Source organism: Culex pipiens, chromosome 2 (assembly GCF_016801865.2).
Source record: "Culex pipiens pallens isolate TS chromosome 2, TS_CPP_V2, whole genome shotgun sequence".
Classification (NCBI taxonomy): domain Eukaryota; kingdom Metazoa; phylum Arthropoda; class Insecta; order Diptera; family Culicidae; genus Culex; species Culex pipiens.
The window spans coordinates 185,771,329-185,794,092 of NC_068938.1; the positions used below are offsets into that span (position 1 = coordinate 185,771,329).

The 22,764-nt window shown below is 32.1% G+C and overlaps 1 protein-coding gene and 1 long non-coding RNA gene across 2 annotated transcripts in view; one reads left to right on the forward strand and one right to left on the reverse strand.

Annotated features, from left to right (window-relative positions):
- The window catches only part of LOC120430523 (roundabout homolog 1-like), a 224,229-nt gene that overhangs the window by 28,243 nt on the left and 173,222 nt on the right, over positions 1 to 22,764 (forward strand). The gene's annotated exons all lie outside the window — the stretch shown is intronic.
- On the reverse strand, positions 2,732 to 6,096 carry LOC128092748 (uncharacterized). Its single transcript, XR_008211971.1, has 2 exons — positions 5,626 to 6,096; positions 2,732 to 2,811 (listed from the first exon to the last, which is right to left on the reverse strand). It is a non-coding gene; the product is annotated as an uncharacterized LOC128092748 (long non-coding RNA).

The window sequence follows — 22,764 nt, forward strand, 5'->3', positions numbered from 1 at the left end:
GTTTCTTTCTCGAAAAATATTAGGAATTGATGCAAAGTTATTTAAAAGATTAGATTTTTTGGAATTTCTTAGAAAATATAAAAAATTGACAAAGTAATATTATCCATGCCAAGAAATTTTCCGTTCTTTTTTTGACGACAATTTTTGAGAAAATAACAGAACATATAATTTCGGCCTATGAATCGTGCTATTATTCTAAGAACTTCGCCCTTCTTTTTCAGTCATGTTAAATCATACAAGTTATTCAAATGCCGAATAAATTGCAGTTTCTTTTTATTTTTTGTTTTTCCGTGAATGCTTTTTTAATTAAGCAAAGAAGAAAAATGCTTGTGAAAATTAAAATTAGATTATTGGTGTCATTTGGTAAAATTCCATTTGACATATTGGACCTTTAGCATATTGCTCATTTTGCATGATTATTTAAATGTTCAACAAAAAATATTATTAGAATCGCTTTAAAGAAGGTGACAAAAATTGCATTTTCCTTTTTTTGGAGAGGAAAACTCTCTTGACTTACAATAACTGCTGGTTTACTATAACTGATTATTTTTTCCTTCTTTTAAGAAGATCTCTTGACACAAGTTGAATTTCACCTTTTTTAAAGAAGGGAAAACTGTCTTGACTTGTGATAACTGCTAACAGAAGTTGACATTTGGACATTTTGGAAATTTTGCAAAATTTTAATTTTTTGGAAATTTTAAAAATTTTGAAAATTTTTGAAATTTTAGAAATTTTAGAAATTTTAGAAATTTTAGAAATTTTGGAAGTTTTGGTAATAATAATAATAACAACGATAAATATTTCTGGGGAACGGTACATTCTAGGGAACGGTACATTCTGAGGAATGGTATGCAAAAATTTTAGAAAATGGTAGATTTTTGATTTTTTTAAATTTTTGATTTTTTTAAATTTTGTAAATTTTGTAAATTTTGTAAATTTTGTAAATTTTGTAAATTTTGTAAATTTTGTAAATTTTGTAAATTTTGTAAATTTTGTAAATTTTGTAAATTTTGTAAATTTTGTAAATTTTGTAAATTTTGTAAATTTTGTAAATTTTGTAAATTTTGTAAATTTTGTAAATTTTGTAAATTTTGTAAATTTTGTAAATTTTGTAAATTTTGTAAATTTTGTAAATTTTGTAAATTTTGTAAATTTTGTAAATTTTGTAAATTTTGTTAATTTTGTAAATTTTGTAAATTTTGTAAATTTTGTAAATTTTGTAAATTTTGTAAATTTTGTAAATTTTGTAAATTTTGTAAATTTTGTAAATTTTGTAAATTTTGTAAATTTTGTAAATTTTGTAAATTTTGTAAATTTTGTAAATTTTGTAAATTTTGTAATTTTTTTAAATTTTGTAAATTTTGTAAATTTTGTAAATTTTATAAATTTTGTAAATTTTGTAAATTTTGTAAATTTTGTAAATTTTGTAAATTTTGTAAATTTTGTAAATTTTGTAAATTTTTAAAATTTTGTAAATTTTGTAAATTTTGTAAATTTTGTAAATTTTGTAAATTTTGTAAATTTTGTAAATTTTGTAAATTTTGTAAATTTTGTAAATTTTGTAAATTTTGTAAATTTTGTAAATTTTGTAAATTTTGTAAATTTTGTAAATTTTGTAAATTTTGTAAATTTTGTAAATTTTGTAAATTTTGTAAATTTTGTAAATTTTGTAATTTTTGTAAATTTTGTAAATTTTGTAAATTTTGTAAATTTTGTAAATTTTGTAAATTTTGTAAATTTTGTAAATTTTGCAAAATTTTGTAAATTTTGCAAAATTTTGTAAATTTTGTAAATTTTGTAAATTTTGTAAATTTTGTAAATTTTGTAAATTTTGTAAATTTTGTAAATTTTGTAAATTTTGTAAATTTTGTAAATTTTGTAAATTTTGTAAATTTTGGTAATTTTGTAAATTTTGGTAATTTTGTAAATTTTGTAAATTTTGTAAATTTTGTAAATTTTGTAAATTTTGTAAATTTTGTGAATTTTGTAAATTTTGTAAATTTTGTAAATTTTGTAAATTTTGTAAATTTTGTAAATTTTGTAAATTTTGTAAATTTTGTAAATTTTGTAAATTTTGTAAATTTTGTAAATTTTGTAAATTTTGTAAATTTTGTAAATTTTGTAAATTTTGTAAATTTTGTAAATTTTGTAAATTTTGTAAATTTTGTAAATTTTGTAAATTTTGTAAATTTTGTAAATTTTGTAAATTTTGTAAATTTTGTAAATTTTGTAAATTTTGTAAATTTTGTAAATTTTGTAAATTTTGTAAATTTTGTAAATTTTGTAAATTTTGTAAATTTTGTAAATTTTGTAAATTTTGTAAATTTTGTAAAATTTGTAAATTTTGTAAATTTTTATAAATTTTGTAAATTTTGTAAATTTTGTAAATTTTGTAAATTTTGTAAATTTTGTAAATTTTGTAAATTTTGTAAATTTTGTAAATTTTGTAAATTTTGTAAATTTTGTAAATTTTGTAAATTTTGTAAATTTTGTAAATTTTGTAAATTTTGTAAATTTTGTAAATTTTGTAAATTTTGTAAGTTTTATAAGTTTTGTAAGTTTCGTAAGTTTTGTAAATTTTGTAAATGTTGTAAATTTTGTAAATTTTGAAAATATTGGAAATTCTGGAAATTTTGAAAATTTTGGAAATATAGAAAATTTTGAAATTTTTTGGAAATTTTTAATTTATTTTAAATATTGGAAATTTTTCTAAATTTTTGAAATTTTAGAATTTTGGAAATAGGGTATATGACCCTATTTTGGACCTAGTACCTATTTTGGACCTATTTTTATTAATCGAGGTAGTTCAGGCTTTTAAAGTACGAATTCACTGAATCCAACAAACAGAAAGTGTAAGCAGGATCGTTTTGTAGCTTACCTCTTCCAAAAATGTTAACATTTTTGATTATTTCCGCTTTTTCAGCCACTTTTTCCAATGCCATTCGTATTTCCTACCATTTTCCTAGCACATCGATTAGGTCCAAATATTCCGGCCTCGTTGCTTATCGGATTTGGCTCGCGACACCTTGATGATTTTTTCGGTTTTGCACTGACACTAAGCAATTTCGTCCGGTTTCCGAGCAATGTACTGTTGTCTATTTAATTCTTTTATGTTTTTCGTCACTAAACCATTGAAATAACTATTCTATTATCGAAAAAAACTCAATTCAAAATATTTTTTTCAAATCAGCCGCGTTGGATCAGTTTTTGGAGCTACTTTGCCGTCGGTTCAAGGCTATCACCAACACATGTATAACAAGGTGTTGCCAGTTTTGTTTATCAATTTATTTCGATATTTCATTGACATTAATTGAAATTTTTTAATTTAATATTTTAAATTGCATTCCTTTACTGTAATTATTTTAAAGAAATCTAAGCTTTAAAAAGCAAATGATTAACAGAAACAATGAAAATATGTTTTTTAAACGATAAAAATGCAAATTGATGATAGAGATTTAGATGATTGTTAGGACCGATTGCGAAGTATCCCAAAATTCAAACTGATGCTGATTTATTTTTGTCTTAACATCATTATCACCAATTTAGCTGCAAATATTTTTAAATTTTGCTTCAAAAAATGCAAACTGGCTACCCTGTTGGAATTGAAGGGGAAACGATTGAAAAACCTAAAGGGTCTAGTTCATTAAATCGTCAGCTGTCACCGTGACAGGAGCTGTCAACATTGCTTACGAGTGGTTTTTGAAAAAGTCGTATGAATTAAATTTAAAAAATCTTGAGTTCGTTTTAAAAAGATCCTAAGCGCTAGTTGTAAACAAATCAATTTTTCGATCAGTTCTCGATCAATTTGCGAATTATAAATAAAAAATGATTTGAATTGTCATCTGCACGTCTTTAAAATGTTTTTTACTGGAAAAAACAAACAAAATTTGGTTTGATTCAGAGAAAAAAAAATCAAATAAGTGTCGGAGATCGTGATGGCTTTTACGACGTATTGCAAACTAATCAGAGAAATATACATAAGGAAAATATATTTTTTGTAAGTTTTGACTCATTTTTGCATATCTATCAATATATAATTTTTAAAAATACAGGTATAACGTATTTTTTCACAATTGGGTACTAAAGCCCTACACGATTAAAAACCATTTCTGATCACTTTTTTTCATTTTTGTGCAAAAAAAAAAATATTGACAGGACAACATTTTTTCAATGGATTAACTATGGTCCCCTTGGAACGAGCTGTCAAGTAGGACCTTTTCTGTCAAGAAGGACCGCGAGGGCAATTTTTCAAAATTGATTTAAAAATCCATTTTAAACTCTTTGTGGTCGTACAAAGGGTCATTGTACTCAGAAAAATGACCTTTAACGTTGTGAACAATAATATCAGCAATCTAAACTTAATTTAAGGACCCAATTGGCAGCGTTGGCTTATAATAAATAACACTTTTAGATTTTACCGTGTCAATCATGTTAGAAACACAATTGAACCAGCTAGAAAGTAAAAATCTTCGAAAACAAATTAGCATAAGAAATTAATACGATGTTAACTTTATCAATTTTATGATTTGAGACATATCTGATTATCGTAAATCTGGGTGACTTTGATAAGTTTGAGATTTTTCCGCAAAATTAAAAGTACAAATTAAATACGTACGGAATGGTATGGAATCATACTGACCGTGGTAGAGATGTGCTCAAAGTACCTCATGAAGAACTTTTCAAGAAAAATTTTGAAAAGTTTGAAAAGATAGTTAACTATAATTAAGAAAATGTTGATATATAGCATTAATTTAATCTTCTCAAAGTGTCATGATTTTCTCAATGAACATGATTTTGAATCGTAAAACGGAATGCATTTTCAGATTCTTCGGACAATCTTCTACTAGGAAAAGGTAAAATAAGTTTGTAAATAATAAATATTATTAAATATTATTTGTTTTTGAAATATAATTCAAAAAAATCTCCTAATTGAAAGGCATTTTCATTAAAACAAAATTAATATAAAATGTAAAAACTTATGATTCGTTCTTTGAATTCAGTTAAACATGTAATATAAATCTGTAATTTAATAAACAAAACTAGTTTCAACGAATTTCAGGCAAAGTTCTGAATTTTTAACAATTTTACCTAAAATTTATATGTATTATGTTAAAAAGCTAATAAACATATTGACATAAATGATTTTCTTAAAAATTATATCAGCAACCTAAGTGATGGTGTGTTCGAAGTAAAAATAATGTTTGAACACCTCAAATCTGCTTTTAACAAGACAAACTATGACTATCAAAGGCACCCTGGTATTCAAACAAAGATTTTTTCAAATATTACATTGTTTTTAAAAGTGCAACATGTAGTTAAACATTTTGTCAAGCAACTGTAAAGTTTAACATGACAGATGAGAAAGTTTCACACCAAGTAACAAGCTATAATCTCCCTTTAAAATTTCTTGATTGTTTAATCATATTTGAACTTAAGCTCTGCGTAAAATTTAGAACCTTTTTGCATTGTAACTTGTTATGTATCTCTGTCATTAATTTAATTTTAAGTTAAGGTGTATTTATTGCGACTAATAACGGGTTGCGATTAATAACGGGTTGTCTTTTATGTTCTAATGCTTGAACAATTAGGTCGTAAGAATACGCAAATTGTAAATAGGACAGAGACCTGCTAAAGATGCGTGAGTTTCCATTCAATATAATTAAAACACGTTTTCAAATTCAAATCCATTGTTTTATCATAATTATTTAATTTCTGAAATAAATATTTTCCAAATTATAATCGTGGATAGGCCCTTTGGTTTATCAGACCGAGTTTTTTGTAAGTGTGCGTGTTGCCGCCGCACGCCGCAATTCGAGTTGTCCAAATTTCAACCAATCAGAGTGTGGGTCCAAAATAGGTTCAGCGATGTCTCCAAAATACATTCAATAAGTCCAAAAAGCATCCAAAAAATGTTTTACTTGAAATGCTTATTACAATGAAATGGTTAAATTAATTTCAATTTTCAATAGTACACTTTATTAAGCATAAATTAAGGCACAAAACAATCCTGAAACGAGCCAAATTAGTTAGACCGTTCCTGAGAACCATGCGAAATGTGTTGACGCTTTGCATAGTAGGTCCAAAATAGGGCCATATACCCTATTGGACTTTTGCAAATTTTAGAAAAAAAAAAATTGGCGAAAAGCTTCTGTAGAGATTTTTGGATCTCTGTTGCGCTTGAGTGACTCTTTCAGGACCTTGTGTGTTTTTGTTGAGGTTTGTGGGTTACTGTTGATGACTTGTGAGATTCTGTTGGGGATTTGAGGGTCTTTGTACAGACTTGTGGGTATCTATTGGAGACTTGTGGGTCTCTTATAGAGACTTGTAAGTATTTTTAGGACTTTTTACAGGTTTGCGTGTCCCTTTTGAAGCCTTGTGAGTTTTTGTGGACCACCGTTGGAGACATGTGAGATATGTGAGTTTGTGTCGGAGCCTTATGAGGCTCTTTTTGGACTTGTGGGTCTGTATTGGAGACTTGTGAGTTTTTGTGTGGTTTTGTGGGGTTCTTTTTTTAAGTTGAAAATCCCTGTGATCACTTTTGGGTTACTAAGGAAATGATGCTATACGTTTGAAGCCTTGTGAGTTTTTGTGAATAACCGTTGGAGTCTTGTGTGACATGTGAGTTTGTAATGGAGACTTGTGAGACTCTGTTTGGGCTTTTGGGTCTGTTTTGGCTGTTTGTGAGTTTTTGTGTGGTTTTGTGGGGTTCTAATTGAAAATGTAAAATCCTCTGTTGTTTCTTGTGAGTCACAGTGAATACTTTTAAAGCATTGTGAGTTTTTGTGGGGTCTTGTAGACTCTTTTTTGCAAGTTTTATGTGAGTGATGAAACCCCACAATCCCCTAACCTCCATCTCAGGTCACACATCGCCCCGTTATCTGGAGTTATTCTGGTTCGTGATTGCTTTTCAATTGGCTTTTTTTCGTCCTCCCAGTTCCATTTCCCAGCCAGTGTCGTCCTCGTCCTGGCAGAATGTCAGCACAGTCAGTTGTTGTGGTGGGGGGGTTGGAAAAATAATTTCCCGCCCATGACACTTGACTATCCTGACATACAAACACACTGTACACGTTGAAGGAAAATGGCACCGTTTAGCGTGATTAGAAGCTCCACACACACACTCGGAAAATGGGATTTCAACGAGCGTCGGTCATAAATTGGTGACGGTGTGCAGCTGCAGAACCTCGATAATGGCGGGTCGTTATCTGGGTGAATTAGAGATGGAACTCCCGATTTGATCACGTTCCAGGTTGAACTACCGCCGTGAAATGGATGCACTTCAGCTGAATGGATGCTGAAGAGATTGCCGCAGTTTGGAAATTGATCGAATTCGTCGGAGATTGACAGCTGCTATTAGCCCGCTCCGAGGTGGTGGTTGTCTTGTAGGTCGTCGACTTGATTTGCATATCCCACAACCGAGGGCTTCCACCGCTAGACGGTGGTGGATTGCCATTTTTGGGCGTTGACCCAGCGGTGACTCCCCTTGTTTTAAGAGGCGCGAGAAACATTCGGCCCAAAAACGGTCAAACCGCGCAGAAGTTTGACATCGATCAAACCGTCCCCTTGAATATCTCTCGTCTCGAGAAATTTGCTGCAAATAATCCAATTACCGTCAGATATAGCAGCAACACAAAACCTCCAAACACGTCGTGAAACGATGGGAGTTGCGGCCCGTTTAGAGTTCAGGGTGTTCCGCAGGGTTGCACGTTGAACCTGAAGCTAGCTTGTGGGCGTAGGTTCTCCAAGCCCCTTCTGGCCTGCACCACTTGTGACTGATAGGAAATCTAAACGTGCAATTAAACTTTCAAATATTAATCCAGACTACCGAGGCGTTACGGAGGTTGCACGGAAAAAAAATATTCATTTGAGGTTATGTAACGCCTGAAATTCACGATGCCATGAACAAAAGTTCATGACTTCATGAACAAAAATTCAACAACTTCAAAAATCTATTTCTCTCCGTGTCAAATGGAGTTGACTCACGCGACTTGAGGTGGCCCCTCGGTGGCGTCGTAGAGCTGCGAAATTCTTGCCTGGTGGCGGGTGTCAAAACTTGGAGGTCCAGTGTCAGTTGTTGGAGTTGTTTGATCAATTACCTCCACAGCATGGTCGGGGGGCCTCTACTGTGAGGGAGTTATTCGTGCGGCGGCGTGTGTGTGATTGAAGTTCGGCGTGTGCTCGCACAGGTCCTACTCACCGCGTGATTTGCTACCTTAGAGTGGTCTTTAGTGGAATTGATCACCAGAGCCTGGTATGGGGATTTTTGAGGTGGGTGTGAAGTATATTGATTTGGTAGTTGACGCCGATTTTTAACGCGGTGTGGCATGACTCCATATAAAGCTTGATATGTTTTAAAGTGGGGTCAGACTGTATGATTTTGTGATAGAAATTTTTTGAAGAGACATGTTTAAAACTACTAACAATATTTTCTTTTTCTTTTTTTTCAGGTAACACCTCTACTATAAACTCGGTAAAGTTGAACAGCTTCTCAAGCATTCCTTAAAAATCAACCTTCAACTGTCACTACTTCAAAAATGACTCAAATTACCACCAACCCACTGGATTCGAATTCCACCGTCGATTGCGATCTGTGTGACACACATTTGCCGAAACCCCAAATCGACAAAACAAGTCCTCGCGCGCCTTCTTTTTTCCCATGCCCTCTCGAACTCGAACAAACACTCCATTGATATCGGAGAGCCCGAATCGCCCATTACCGACCCCCGACACCAAGACGCACCAAGAAGTCAACCTCTCTTGGGTGTCACACTGGTGTCAAACAGGCCACTTGTGTGCCCACCAGACCAACTCTCCGGTAATAGCCGTCCTTAAGAAGAGTTTTTTTTTTCTCTCTCTCTAAATTTTATCTAACACTATTTTCACTTCACTACGTTGAGAGGGACCCACTTGAGCTCTAATTCGTCTCGATTTATTTTTTTCGCCATGAACAACACACTGACAATGTACCGGTCGAGGGGATGACTTTGTAACCCATTTTATCGCAAATGTCTATGTTTTGCTTTTTCATGAAAAGACATTTTTTTAGAAAAATAAATCTGTATCTTCTGAAGAGATTTGCAGATAAGTTTGAAAAAATAAATACTTAACCCTCTGCCTTCGATCTAAAAAAACGCCTAAAAGTTTTACTTGTTTTATGTGACTTTGCCAATGTATTTAAAATTGTCATTTTTGTGGGGGCAACTTTGGCTGTGTTTTTTACTGAAATTTCCTATATTTTAAGTAAAAAGAAACATGCAGTATGTTTTCTAGTGTCCCAGACTATGCCTCGCGCATTTTATATAATTTAAAATGATAATGGTGACATTTTATAGCAGAAAATGTGAGCAAAAACTTGAAAAAGCGACTGTAAAAACATGAAAAAATTAGATAGGCAAAATGTAATGATCGGAGGTGATAGAATAGGCCGAATATTACCGAAAACAATTATAAACTAAACAAGATAAATGCAAATTAAAACACTAAAAATGAAACAAGAAAAAACATAAAATAAGAGAAGTAAAATTTTTCGTTGAACAAAAGTTGCTCAAAATAACCTCCTGAACAAGGGAAAATTAAAAAATTTCAAAAAAATTGGGCAGTAGAGGGTTAATTTCAAATGTCAAGCCCAGCTTTCGAAAATGTTGAACTAATTTTATCACGAAATGATTTATACATTATAACAGTTTTGCTTTTGTCGCCAAGTTCTTGGACAACTTCTGTTCAACTTTTAATAGTTTTTTGAACTTGAAGCTTTTTATGGACCTAATTAGCGTCTGCCAGAAACAGAACTTTGTAAGTTATGGCATTTTTCTTAAGGGTGCTTCCAAAAACTCGAGTCATGATGTCTTCCCGCCTTCCCGTTTCACCTTTTTCCATAAATTCAAAATTTGTAAAAAAATAAATAAAAAGCTTTCATTTGACTTCAAATGAACTAATAAACGTTATATAATATGTTCTAAAAGGTTTGTACTGAAAATTGCAATTTGTAGGAATAATATTTTTTATGGTAATTTAGGAGGGGGTGGGATAAAACCTATAATTAAAAATTGGATTGGCTTAATCTTTTTTGGCATGGTTTAACCAATTTAAAATTATTTTGGATATTTTTTCATTGACAAAAAATCCCAAAAAAAAGGATTTCGTCAGAATTTAGATTTTTTGATATCTAATGATTTCAAAGGCAACAGTAATGTTCAATAGTGCATTTAAAAAAATAAAAAAAACATTGGAATTTAGGATCCATCGTTTGCAATTTCAATTTTAATTTTTTTTTTGGCTCAATTGAATAGTTGAAGATCTGGGTGCAGAATAGTGGTTCGCAAAGCGGCCTCAATTTAGAACTTTCAAAGCGGAACCAATTTACTGTTCGCAAAATGCTACCAAGAAGTGGCAAGTATTGTGATCGATCTATAATTTATTTTGTTTTGTCATCACGTGGAAAACAAAAAAGGCCTCTTTTGGCTTCCCATCGTTTAGTCTACGAAGAAAAAAAGCGCAAAGCACTTAATTTTTCAGCGAAAACTTTAATATCAACAGATCCTAATTGTTTCAAAACAATTCACATAATCAGCAAAAAATATGTCACGCTTGAGCTTGAACATAGCCTTCTACTTTGTTTATGTTTACAGCTGTAGTGCAGCTGTATTAGTGGGGAGCAGTGGAGAGCTTTCAAAAATCACGTTACGCAGTCTGTCTTTTCAGCACCCAGTTGAAGATTAATAAAAATAGTTTTGAAAGATGTTAGGTCAAATTTTTCATGAATACATAAATTTGTGAAATTTTTATAAAATGCTCTGTTTTTGAGTTTTACAAAAACAAATCCTAAGGCCGTTGCAAATATGTTTCAAAGTTTATGTCGCCCCCCCCCCCCCCTTCAAAATTGGTCCGAAAAATCAGGGGGCAAAAAAAATTTTTTTCCAAAAAACTTCAAATATTCCATGAAAATAGATGTCTAATCAACTGAAAACAATCTAAAATGCATTTTTCTGCATTGATAATCATATTTATCATGTTTGGGCTTGTTTAAAAATGTTTTGGATTTTTATGAAATTCCAATGTAAAGCACTGCAAAAAAATTACTTTTAGCAGAAAATTAAATTTTCGTCAATACTTAGATATTTTGGAAACAAATGATGGCAAAACAACTGGACAGGTGTATAATGCATTTTAAAACACTTTTTTCATTAAAATGTTGAAACTTTGGCTCGTAATTTCAGTTTATATACTTTTTTTATATTTTAGGGGGGACGACTTTGGTCAGAGTCGAGAGACATAAACTTAAAAAAATATTTCCAACGGCCTAAATTTAAAAAAAAGATGGTTATTTAGCTATTTTTTAACTCTTCAATTCGTTTGGGTAATATTGTTTATTTTTAAGAGTTTTGTAGTCTGTTAATTTTATGACTAAATAAATAAAATACGTATTTGCAATGTATTAAATCATTCAAGGAACTGATTGCTCACATTTCAATTTTTGATGTGACTTATTTTAATGTTGGATGTGATACCATGGTTTTTGCTTCTTTGAAAGTAAGGTTATCTTTGAGCCAATGATTTTCAATGTCTGATTATCTGGTAATGTTCTTCTCTTTTTAATAATGTGGTTATCAAATTAATTACTGAAGTACTTTTGTTAGATTGCAGATTTTTGTAGACACCGAAATACTCTTTTTCTAAAGTAATTAAAGATTACCTAAATTTCATTTTTGACTTTTTAATTAACATTAAACGACGTTCTACTTGATTCCTGATCATAATCACATCTTCGTGGAATAGACCAATTCGAACGAAATTGCTTTCTTATAAAACAGGTTTAAAATACTGATAACTGATAACTTTTTTAGCACGCGAGGTAAATTTTTAGCAATTTGATTTTTTCATGTCACAAGCATTTTAGCACGTTCCAACTTTGCAAAAAAATAAATAATTATATCCTGTACAACAAAGTCGCTGTTTGGTTTTTTTAAACAAAAAAATAACACTTATTGAAACAAATTAGTTATTCGCACGAAAATTTTAATTGTTTTTCGTCTTTTTAGCACAAAATTTTACTTTATGAAAATTTATTTTTCCGAAACATTTAAATACTCTGTTACTAAAAAATAAACTTATAAACAATCATAACTGAACTTTCAAACTGTTTTGCTGAGATCCTTATATCTAATGTGGTAAAAATTTATATTATTTTCAAATTTGAAATCTACTTGAAATCCTATATGAAGTCCCATACAAACCATCGGATAATCAAGTCTGGACTCTATGAAAAACCTCATATTACGCAAAAGAAAAAAAAAAAACAGGATGTATGATATTAAAATTTATGTAAAGTACCTTTGGCTTGCATATTTGATTTTGCACCTAAAAATAAAATCAAATTTCGATTCGATTTCCTCATTTTTCCAAAATCATATTTTTTCAAAAAATTGGCAACACTGCCTAATAAGTTTTGATATTTTGTACCATCGTTGAAAAAAAATTTTTTTTTTCTCATTTTAAACTTAGTCAAAAACGAGAATTTTCCAAAAATAGTAATTAAGCGCCATTTTTTGTGTGAAAAAACGAGTTATTTAAGTAAAGCTTTTTCAGAAAAGTTCTTAAAAATACCTACAACTTTGGTAAAGACCCCAAAACGATCAGGGAATCCACTCTCAAGGTTCCGATTTCTGAATATTTTCGCAGCCTTTTTGTTTAGAAAGCTGATAAAATTGTATAAATGATCTAATGACGCAAATTTTCTTCGATAAAAAACACAATATGAAAAATTGGCAAATAAAAGTAGTGGGAAATTTAGGAAAACCTACAAAGTACAACAGACTAGAAGAATGAAATATCCCGTTGATAGGGAAAGAATAAAATTTTCAAATTTTAATTTTGAACAATTCTCAAAATACTCAAACTCACACCACTCAACAGTCGTTTTCCAAGCAAAAAATTACTCAACAAAGCATCAGCCTTCACACCACACACACCAGCTGCCCACAGAGCGAGCAAAAAGAAACCCGCGCGCGCCACTTCACAACAAATTAAACTGATGTCCTGTCGCCCAGCTGTGAGGACCCCTCGATCTCCTCCATGACCCCACCAGCTGGTCACTCCAAACGACACGTTAATTGCAGTCCCCCAAACGGGCACTCGATCGGCACTCCAAACTTGGTTTTGTTTGAACGTTGACCGGGACCTACTAGCAGCAGCAGCAGATATTGATTTTCCATTCGATTTCGATTTCAAAGTGACGGTTTCAACGCGCCACGGCAATGTCCAAAAACAATCCTTGCTAGTTGGGGGTTGGGCGCGAGCATTTAGCGCGGTAGCCACCTCCCCCCGGTAGATGCAGACAACAAGCCGTGAAAAAAAATAAATAGCGAAAACCATTGAATAGATACCGATCGGACAAGTGTCATGTCATAAACGCTTCAATTTAAAATGCGCTCGTAAGGGTTTTTATAGGACTTCTAATCGGGGAGAGGGATAGAGTGGGAGGGGGTCTGGAGGGGGCTATTAAAAGTTGCCACCCTCCTCCCCTAAGCTGCAGACACCCCGCAGGACACGCGACGTGGTGGTCAGATTGATCCGTTTCGAGTTGTAGCTGGAATAACGCGATGGAATTGTGGAGATATATCGGCCGCAATCGACCGTGAGTTGGAAATTGACAGATTTTGTTATCAATCGATTGTTTTTTTGGAGAATTATTCCCAACGTTTCACACACAGTAAAAACAATCATGGTTCTATTAAATCTGGGAATGTTGTCTGATTTTGTATCAGAGAAAATTTAAAATAACTTCTAAAATTGTGTAAATTTAAATCGTTTTGTGTGTAATTTTCTCCAAACAAATTGGAAAAATTACATCGAAAAAGAGGTAATATTTATGCAATGTTCCGAAATTATACATTATTTTTCTGTGCAGTATGAATAATAATTCTAATTAATTGGCAGTTGAACAGATGTTTCTAAAGCCTAAAAATGTATAAGACTAAAACAGAAGTTGTGGCACATTTGATATGTTAGGCTTGATTTTAATAGTATTTTTTGAAGGATAATAAAATTTCAATAGATTTACCCTATAGACATTTTACTATCCTTCAAAATATACTATTAAAATCAAGCCTAACATATCAAATGTGCAACAATTTCTGTTTTAGTCTTATAAATTTATGGCTTTAGAAACATCTGTTCAACTGCCAATTAATTAGAATTATTAGTGATACTGCACAGTTAAACAATGTTTAATTTCGGAACATTGCATAAATGTTACCTCTTTTTCGATGTAATTTTTTCAATTTTTTTGGGTAAGGTTTCACATAGAAGATTAAAATCTACACAATTTTAGGAGTTATTTTAAATTTTCTCTCCAGGTGTAGGAGTCGTCTCCCTGGGTCCTGCCTCGGTGGAGTCGCTGGTAGGCAGTTGGATTCCCAATCCAAAGGTCGTCAGTTCGAATCCCGGGGTGGATGGAAGCTAAGGTGTAAAAAGCCTTCGGACACTTAGTTTCGAGTAGGAATCTCGTAATCGAGAACGCCAAGGCAATGCTGTAGAGCGAATAATTTGATTTTTGATTTTTTTTAATTTTCTCTGATACAAAATCAGACAACATTTCCAGATTTAATAGAACCATTGAAAATCGGACCGACAGTTGGCGACATATCGTCATTTGAAAAATAAAGGGTAAGGCCGTTGCAAATATTTTTTGAAGTTTATGTTTCTCGACTCTGACCACAGTCGAGGGGGAGGGGGAGGGGTAGCAGACAAAAAATATAGAAAAAAAATGAAATTACAGGCATGGTACTAACATTTGAATTAAAAAGTGTTTTGCAATGGCTGTTACACATGCACTGTAGTTTTGCAATAATTATTTTTCAAAATATCTGCCTAAACATTTCCAACCAGGAAAATTCATTTTCTTATTTTTTCATATACATTTTGAAATTTTCGAAACAATAGTTATTGCCCCCTGATTTGGCGAGCCTACATAAACTGTGATTTTTTTTTGCCAAATCGGTAAAACTTATTTTTCTCGATATATTTTTTTTTTGCAATGTCATCTCAAAAACTATTTGTCCGCAATTCAAATTCCAAAATTATTATTTTTTTAGATTTTTGTTTTATTTACAATATTGATAACAAGGCTTGTAGATTACATTTTAAATATTACTTAAAAACTTTTACCTAAAAATCATCTCCGCTGTTTTTTTTGTAAAAGTGTGATTAAAAAATGATTTCTAGAAGTAAACTTAAAAAGTCATTAAATATTTTAAATATTAATTTTAAATGCAAAATCGAATATTCAATTGAAAATGACTCCACAATTTTTTGGCCAAGTGCACTGTTTTCAAGTTATTCGTATTTTAAAGTGAAATCTGCTGAAAATGTTTTTGAAAAGCTGAGAAAATTTCCTACAATTTGCCCTTTTTGACTTTGTTGATCGGTGTCAAAAATAAGAGTTTGAAGCCTTGTCAAAGTAAATTCTAAAATTCGAAATATTTTTTAATTGACAAGGGCATAACATTTCACAAAGGTTTTATTTTTTAACATTGGTAATCGAACCAACAGATTATTAATTACACGGCACTGCAAAAAACTCAGTTTTTACAAAATTTAAGCATGTTTCAAAAGAGAGAAAATTATGCTTAACTATATCAGCATTTCAAAAATATTTTTATCAGGATTGCTTTTTTCTTCAGGAAATATTTTTAAATTACAGAAAAAATAACACAAAAGAACAAACAAAAATAAAACAAAAATTAATTAACAAAAAAAAATCTTAAATTTTATGAAACAATTTCAATTGAAAATAGCTTTAACTTGAAAACGGTGTACTTTATCAAAAAATATGTAAAGTAATTTTGAATTGCAAATTGGAATATTGTTTTACAATATTTTCATCATAAATCATATTTTTTTCAAAAATTCATAGCTTTGGTACCAGATTTTGCATAATCCTACACTCTAGCCCCACAAAAATATCAACAAATTTTGAACTAAAAGTAAAATAAATATTTTGTATTTATTTTTTCATAAAAGTCCTAGTCTTAACTTTGCCCGAGACACCAAATTGATCAAAAAATCTCAAGATATAAAATTCAAAAATTCATATGCTGATTTTGTATGAACAGTTGCCAAAATTGTATGGACGACCAATGATGCAAAATGGCCTCTTTGGTCATAGGGAAGCGTAGATTGATTTATATGTGTGTACACTTTGGGCCATGGCTCAAACGGAATTTTCAAAAATGTATATTAAACACTTTAAAAAGAACTCAATGAAAATGTATCAATCTTTACTTTGTCTAGTAAAGATTATCCACATTTGAGATATATCTTCAAAAATACACGATTCTGAAACTCGTTAAAAAAATTTCATTTTTTTTATTTTTTATATCAATTCCAAGACATTTATCATCTAACACGACATCTGGTTAAGGCCTAATATTGTTGAAATCCTCCCAAAAAAAATCGAGAAGAGTTAATAGCGACACCATACATCAGCTTATTACGAGCTGTTGAAAGGCACAATATTTCTGAAACGATTTTAATCGCGCGCGCACACACACACACAAAAAAGAGTAACTTGGCTCCCAATTCCAACCGTCATCGCGCGCGCTCATCACACATCTGTAACTCATAAAAACGCGAGCAAAAGTGAAAACCAACCTTTCGCAACATATAATTCAAACTCCGCGTGCGCCCTTTATGCTGTTGATGGGCGGTCACGCGCCCTCCCGAAAGGGGGGTGCCCTCCTCGAGATGACTAACATATGGCCTCAATTAGAGCGCGAGTGAGGTCGGGGCACATGCATAAAAAAAGGTTAGGAGACGAAAACAAAAAAGTTCGACCTAAAACTAGTTTTTTTTCTGTTTGTTTTTTCGGCGGTCCCTAACTTTGACAGATGGCTTGATGTTTCAAAATCGTCGACTTTGGCGTTCTTGGCGGCTCAAGATTGACCTAAGTCAATTGGAGGGTAACAATTTGAAAAGGTTAATGATTATTTTTAAGTTTTTGACATTGCACAATTTATTTTACTTGATGAAATAAATGTATTAGTAAAATTGTAGTTTCTTTCAAAAACATAATCATTTATTTATCATTTCAACGACATCTCGTGGAAGAGACATGAGAGGATTGTTCACACTAGATTTTGTGACAGTGATTGCTTTTTGAAACTTTTTTGATGAATATTCATATCCATTTTGGTCATGATGAAATGTTGGCCCAAATGAAATGTTCCGCTCGAAATCATTTGTTTTTTTATTGACTCAATGGATGGACCCCTCGCGCTAGTCCTCACAAAGTGAAGGATGGAAATCACACTCTTAAAGTAAATACGCGTTTTGAGAACTATGTCAAGTGCGCGTCACTCCGCGTTTGATGGCGGTCAGTTTCTGAGAAAAGTCGACTTTGAGGTTAGGTTTCATGCTGTGTTCTTTTCTTCAACCTTTTTTTTTTGGTTGCTGCTAATGTTGACTTATGTTTGTTATCCACAGTGCTATGATACTCTTAAGTCTTCATTTTAGTGCTTTATTTTCGAGGTTATTTGTGTGAGTTCCATGTAGTGCTAATTAGAAGTCGTAACATGTCAGCATGTGTTCCGTGAAATTGGAGAACTTGCCGCAATCAAATTTTTGGAGGGAACGCGGCGGCGGAGTGTGGGGCAATCGTAATGTACAAAGTTGGTCGTTATTTTGTCAAAAACCACTTTGTTGTGTTCGGGCGATGTTGTTGGTTTAAGGGCAGTGATATATTGTTGGGCCATTAACGCCGCCGAACACACAACTCAATCTCCTGGGATGTGGTCCTTGTTAAATGGTTGGAGATGGTCGAAAAGTTGATAAATGTCACATAATAAGATGATGAATTAAGGAACACTTGTGCTGGATGAGTTCTAAAGGCAAAATTTTCTCAGCTATATTCAAGAGCTTATGAAATATCTGAGGTCTGATATGATTTTAAAGTTATGTTTAAAAAGTGTCAGTCAAAATTAATTTACAATTAATTATTTAAAACTACAAGCGAAGAAAAGGGCTTAAATCAAAAACATGGTTGACCCCAATTTCCCGCCCCTTTGTTTGCGCTCGCGTGTTTTTGACGCATTTTTCACTGCCGCCAAAGCACAAGTTTCACGCACCTCCACGCTCAACGGTCCAGGAAATTAACTAAAATAACAATCAAATTTGTGATTCCAATGAACAGCCAAAGTCTTGAGCTGCGCCGGGGCTATCGTTTATTAGTAATCTAAAGTGCAATCGGATCGGATCAAAGCGAGATTCTCAAAGTCATTCTCAGACGCGTTGTTTTGCTGGCATGAGGTTCTTGATTTGAAATTCTAATTGGCTTATTTACGGTGGCTGGCGGTGGAGGAAGATGCTTCTTGAAGAGGGGTAGCTCCCGGAATATCTTTTGGGTTGGAGTGTTGACGAACATGGCAAAGCTGGCTCTGGTTGGTTGGACGCGGGTTTTATAGCTGCTGATATGCGAACCAGCTGGGGGATTTAATTAGCTGCCAGATTATGAGCAAGGTGTGGATTTTAAGAAGTTGATATGATAAAAGTTATGCATATTCTGTTTGGGTAGGTTTGAAGTGGTGGGAAAAAGTTGAAATTCTTGAGAAATGTTGTTTGGAATTCAATTAAATTGGTTTCTTATCACTTGACATACAAAAGCTTTGAAATTCTGTCCTTGCATTCTTTGTTATTTATATATAATCAAATATTATGATAAGGTATGATTATTTTGCTCACAACTCAAAACCTAAACGAGCTATTATTCATAACTTGAGCCACAATGAGATCATTACGTCCCCAAAGTAATGAAACAATAAAGTAATTAAAGTCTCGTAATGTGGGGACGACCCGATTCATCTACTTGGCGCCGACAAATTGTCCCATAAACCAGTCCTGGCCACCCCGCGCCGCGGGTCACAATCTTCAAGTGGAAATCAATTCCACTTGAATTTTACGCAAACTCCGTTAACTTTTACTGCCCACTCACTAAAAACAACTCATTTCACCCGGCGGTAATTGTACCCCGATAAGTCGGACCCAACTCTGATGCATAATGCAGTTTTTCTCGGACCTCCAGCTCTTTTCAGCAAGAAAGTTATTACACCGGAGTCACCCAAAAATGCCATGATGGATGGTCATTTGTCTCCGGCTTTATGGTCATACTTGGATTTCTCGCGGCGCTGAGATAAGTCAGTCCAACGACTTCCAGTTATGACGGTTGTGAACATTCCGAACGACACTTTTTCGGCTAAACGAAGTTCCAAACAAAGGTAAACAATCCAACCCCTTTCCACCTTTCTTCCCCACTCAAAATTTTAACTAGTCCGGTTATAGGCTAATCTTGGCGGTTGGTTGTGCGAAAGTGTAAATTAATTACTCGGTTTTATGGCGAAGAGCGCCGCGGTGGCAACAACCAACAAAACCAACCTGGATAACTTTGTTTTTATTGTCTTGGGCGCGCAGGTTTTGTCGCGCAAAATTTTCAACAATGCTGGGGGTCTCTTTGGTTCGTTTCCGGCAAGGTGGTTTAAGCCTTTTACGATTGGGGGAACTTTTCCTGAGGTAAAGAAGACGAAATGATGGTTAGGGTGGTGAAACAAAAAAGACGAAATCAGCTTTGCAAGACCACACAGACAAAAAAAGTGGAAAATTATTTTTGAAAAAATCATGATATTACAAAAATTAATTTATATCTTTCTAAAAACTTTGTAAAAATAAAAATAAAATACTAAAAGCCATTTAAGGATTGATTTGAAGCCAAAAAATTTTTTTGATTATTTTTAAAAGTGTCATTTCTGATAACATTCTTTAACTAAGTTTTATTATTAACTTTAGACTATGAAAATCGGACAAATATTTGCACACATAAGATTAGAAAGAATAAAATTTGTGTTTTTAGCTGGCTAAAACTTTGTGAAGGCTTTTCTTATGACCAAAGAAGCCATTTCGTGACATTGGTTCACCTATACAAGACTCCATACAATTTTGGCAGCTGTCCATACAAAAATGGAAGTGTGAAAGCATGTTCTGATTGATTTGGTGTCTTGGGCAAAGTTGTAGGTATAAATGAGGACTGCACAGTTAAAAAAAAGTTGAATTTTGGAATGTTGAAAATTTGGTTGGTTGAATATTACCTATTTTGTTGAGTTACCTGTTACCTAAAAAATGTGTAAAAATGTGAACCTGATGAATATTCACCAGAAACTGATGAAAATTCATCACTTTCTGATGTAATATTACACCTTTTTTTTATACAAAAGCTGTCACCATTTTCTGATGAATATTACCATCATTTTTTTTTCTGTTTATTCAGAAAAAAAGATTTTTAACACCTAAACTCCCATCCATAAAAATATCCCGCGGACTACCAAGCAAGCGAAAAAAGGTGGAACTCCAACTTTGAACAGCTATATCTCGGCTCCCTGTGGACGGATTTTCGATATCTAAACAGCAAAGGACAGATCTCTTGATAATGTTGCTTTTTTGAAAAATCAAAAATAGAGGCATTTACCCTAAGTTATTCCCGAAACCATAGGAGCAACTTTTTTTCAGCCCTCTTTTTACTATATGTTTTACATGCAGTTATAAAAATTCAATGATAATCTATGGCAAATCCATGCCAGAATGATAGATAATGCTCATTTATTATACTCAAGACCATTTATGGTCCAATGTGGCAACTTTGGAACCGGTCCCAGGTACTCCGGTGAAACCCGGAATATGGCAAATTACGGGAGTATTTCTGAATAATTTTTGAAAAGGCATTATCAATGTCAAAGATTATCATTTGCAAATCAAGCTCATCCATGATCCCCGAAACCACTTTGGACCAATCTGGCCACTTTGGGACCGATTCCTGGTACTCCGGTGAAACCCGGATTACGCTCTATTGTTGAGCATTATTTGGAATATTTTGGTCAAGGCAACATACATATCAAAATTCATAATTTTCAAAATCAAGCTCATTCGTGATCGTAAGACCATTTCTCTACCAATCTGGCCACTTTGGAACCGGTCCCGGATTCTCCGGTGAAACCCGGAATATGCCAAATTACGGGATTATTGGAGGTCAATTTTTTACAGGGCAATATGGATGTCAAAGATCATCATTTGCAAAATCAAGGTTATCCATGATCACCAAGACCGCTTTTGGACTGATCTGGCCACTTTGGGACCGATTCCCGGTACGCCGGTGAAACCCGGAATATGGCAAATTACGGGATTTTTTCGAAATCTGATAATATGATTATTATTATTATAAGTATGATATGATTATAATTATAATAATGGTATGATTATTATAATATTTATGACATGATTTTATAATTATAATTATGATTTTTTGTTACCGGCTTCAAAGCAACTTAAATAAACTTTTTTTTTAAATCTGAATATTTTTTAATTGTGATTTTTATATTATGTTTACAGGAAACTAAAACCCGCAACTTTTCAGCCAAATACGGGCAAAAATTATGCCGCCAAATGATAAGTTTTAAAAAAAATGTGGTGCTTAGAAAAAATAGAAAGCTTGGTCGAATTTTTTTTACAATAGTTTTAGTATTTTAATGATTTTTTTTTTATAATTTGTGCCGTTTTCATGATATGGCCTTTGAAGTATGATTAAAACTAGAAAATAGTTTTTTTTAAAGAAACATTGAAGAACCAGCGGTTAAAATAACAAGTTCAAAAGAAAATTGGACTTTTCAAAATCTCCCCAATTTTTTTAATGCCAATATCCCAGCAACTGATGGTCCAATTTTCAACAATAAAAAATGGATTGTATGTAAGTTTTCGGACCCTTTGAAAAAAAAATGTTTTGAAAATTTAAAATTTTGTATTCAAAACTAACATTTTAAATGGGCTCAATATTCAAAATATTCAACTTTTCTTTTGAAAAGGTAGTGTTGATTCCAACTTTTTAAAGTTATTTTTATCTATTTCCGGAATCGAGGAAGAATTCTGTCCTGTACTGCTCTAATTTTCAATATTGAAAACTAAAATGTATGTATAATTCTCTTTTTGATTGAATAGAAACAATTCAAAAAGGCGACATAACAAAGAAATTATACACAGCTTAAATATGCTTAAATTAATCGTTTTTATTGTGATAGGTTCGAAAAGTCAATGCTAGTTTTATTTGAAATTTTTGTGTTCCCTTTCCAAATTTTCACAACAAACCAAGGGGACCAACATTTTTTTCTAGTAAAATATACATTTTAATTGCAAAACAAAATAAAATCTTACGATATTTAATTAGAACACATTTTGTAACATTTGATTTCGAATTTATTTTTATATAAAACAGTTTTATTCTTCAAAAAATTGTCTCCATACAATTTTTGGGGTTTGGTTATACAAATGAAATTATGTTTTTGAGAAGTGATTTTCGGATTGATTTGTTGCCTTTGGCAAAATTGTAGGTTATCAATCAGACTTTTGAGGAAAAACAGGTATAGGGAAACAAAATTCTATTTTTTTTTCTAAATAACTTTTAATGACTAAATGTTGAAATCCCAAAATACGTTTTTTTTTTAATTTTCGATATTTATACAAAAAAGACATTATTTGAGCCATAGTGCGTGATGGTCCAAAATCTGGCTTAGGAGACAAGCATTAAAAAAGTTTTTTTTTTATATCGAAAATCTAGACAAAAAAATATTAAAAATCATATTTTGAGCAAAATAGAATTTTGACTACCTTTTTTTATAAGGTGTACCGTTTTCAAGTTATAGCTACTTTCAGGTATCAATTCCAGAGTTTTTTTTTTGA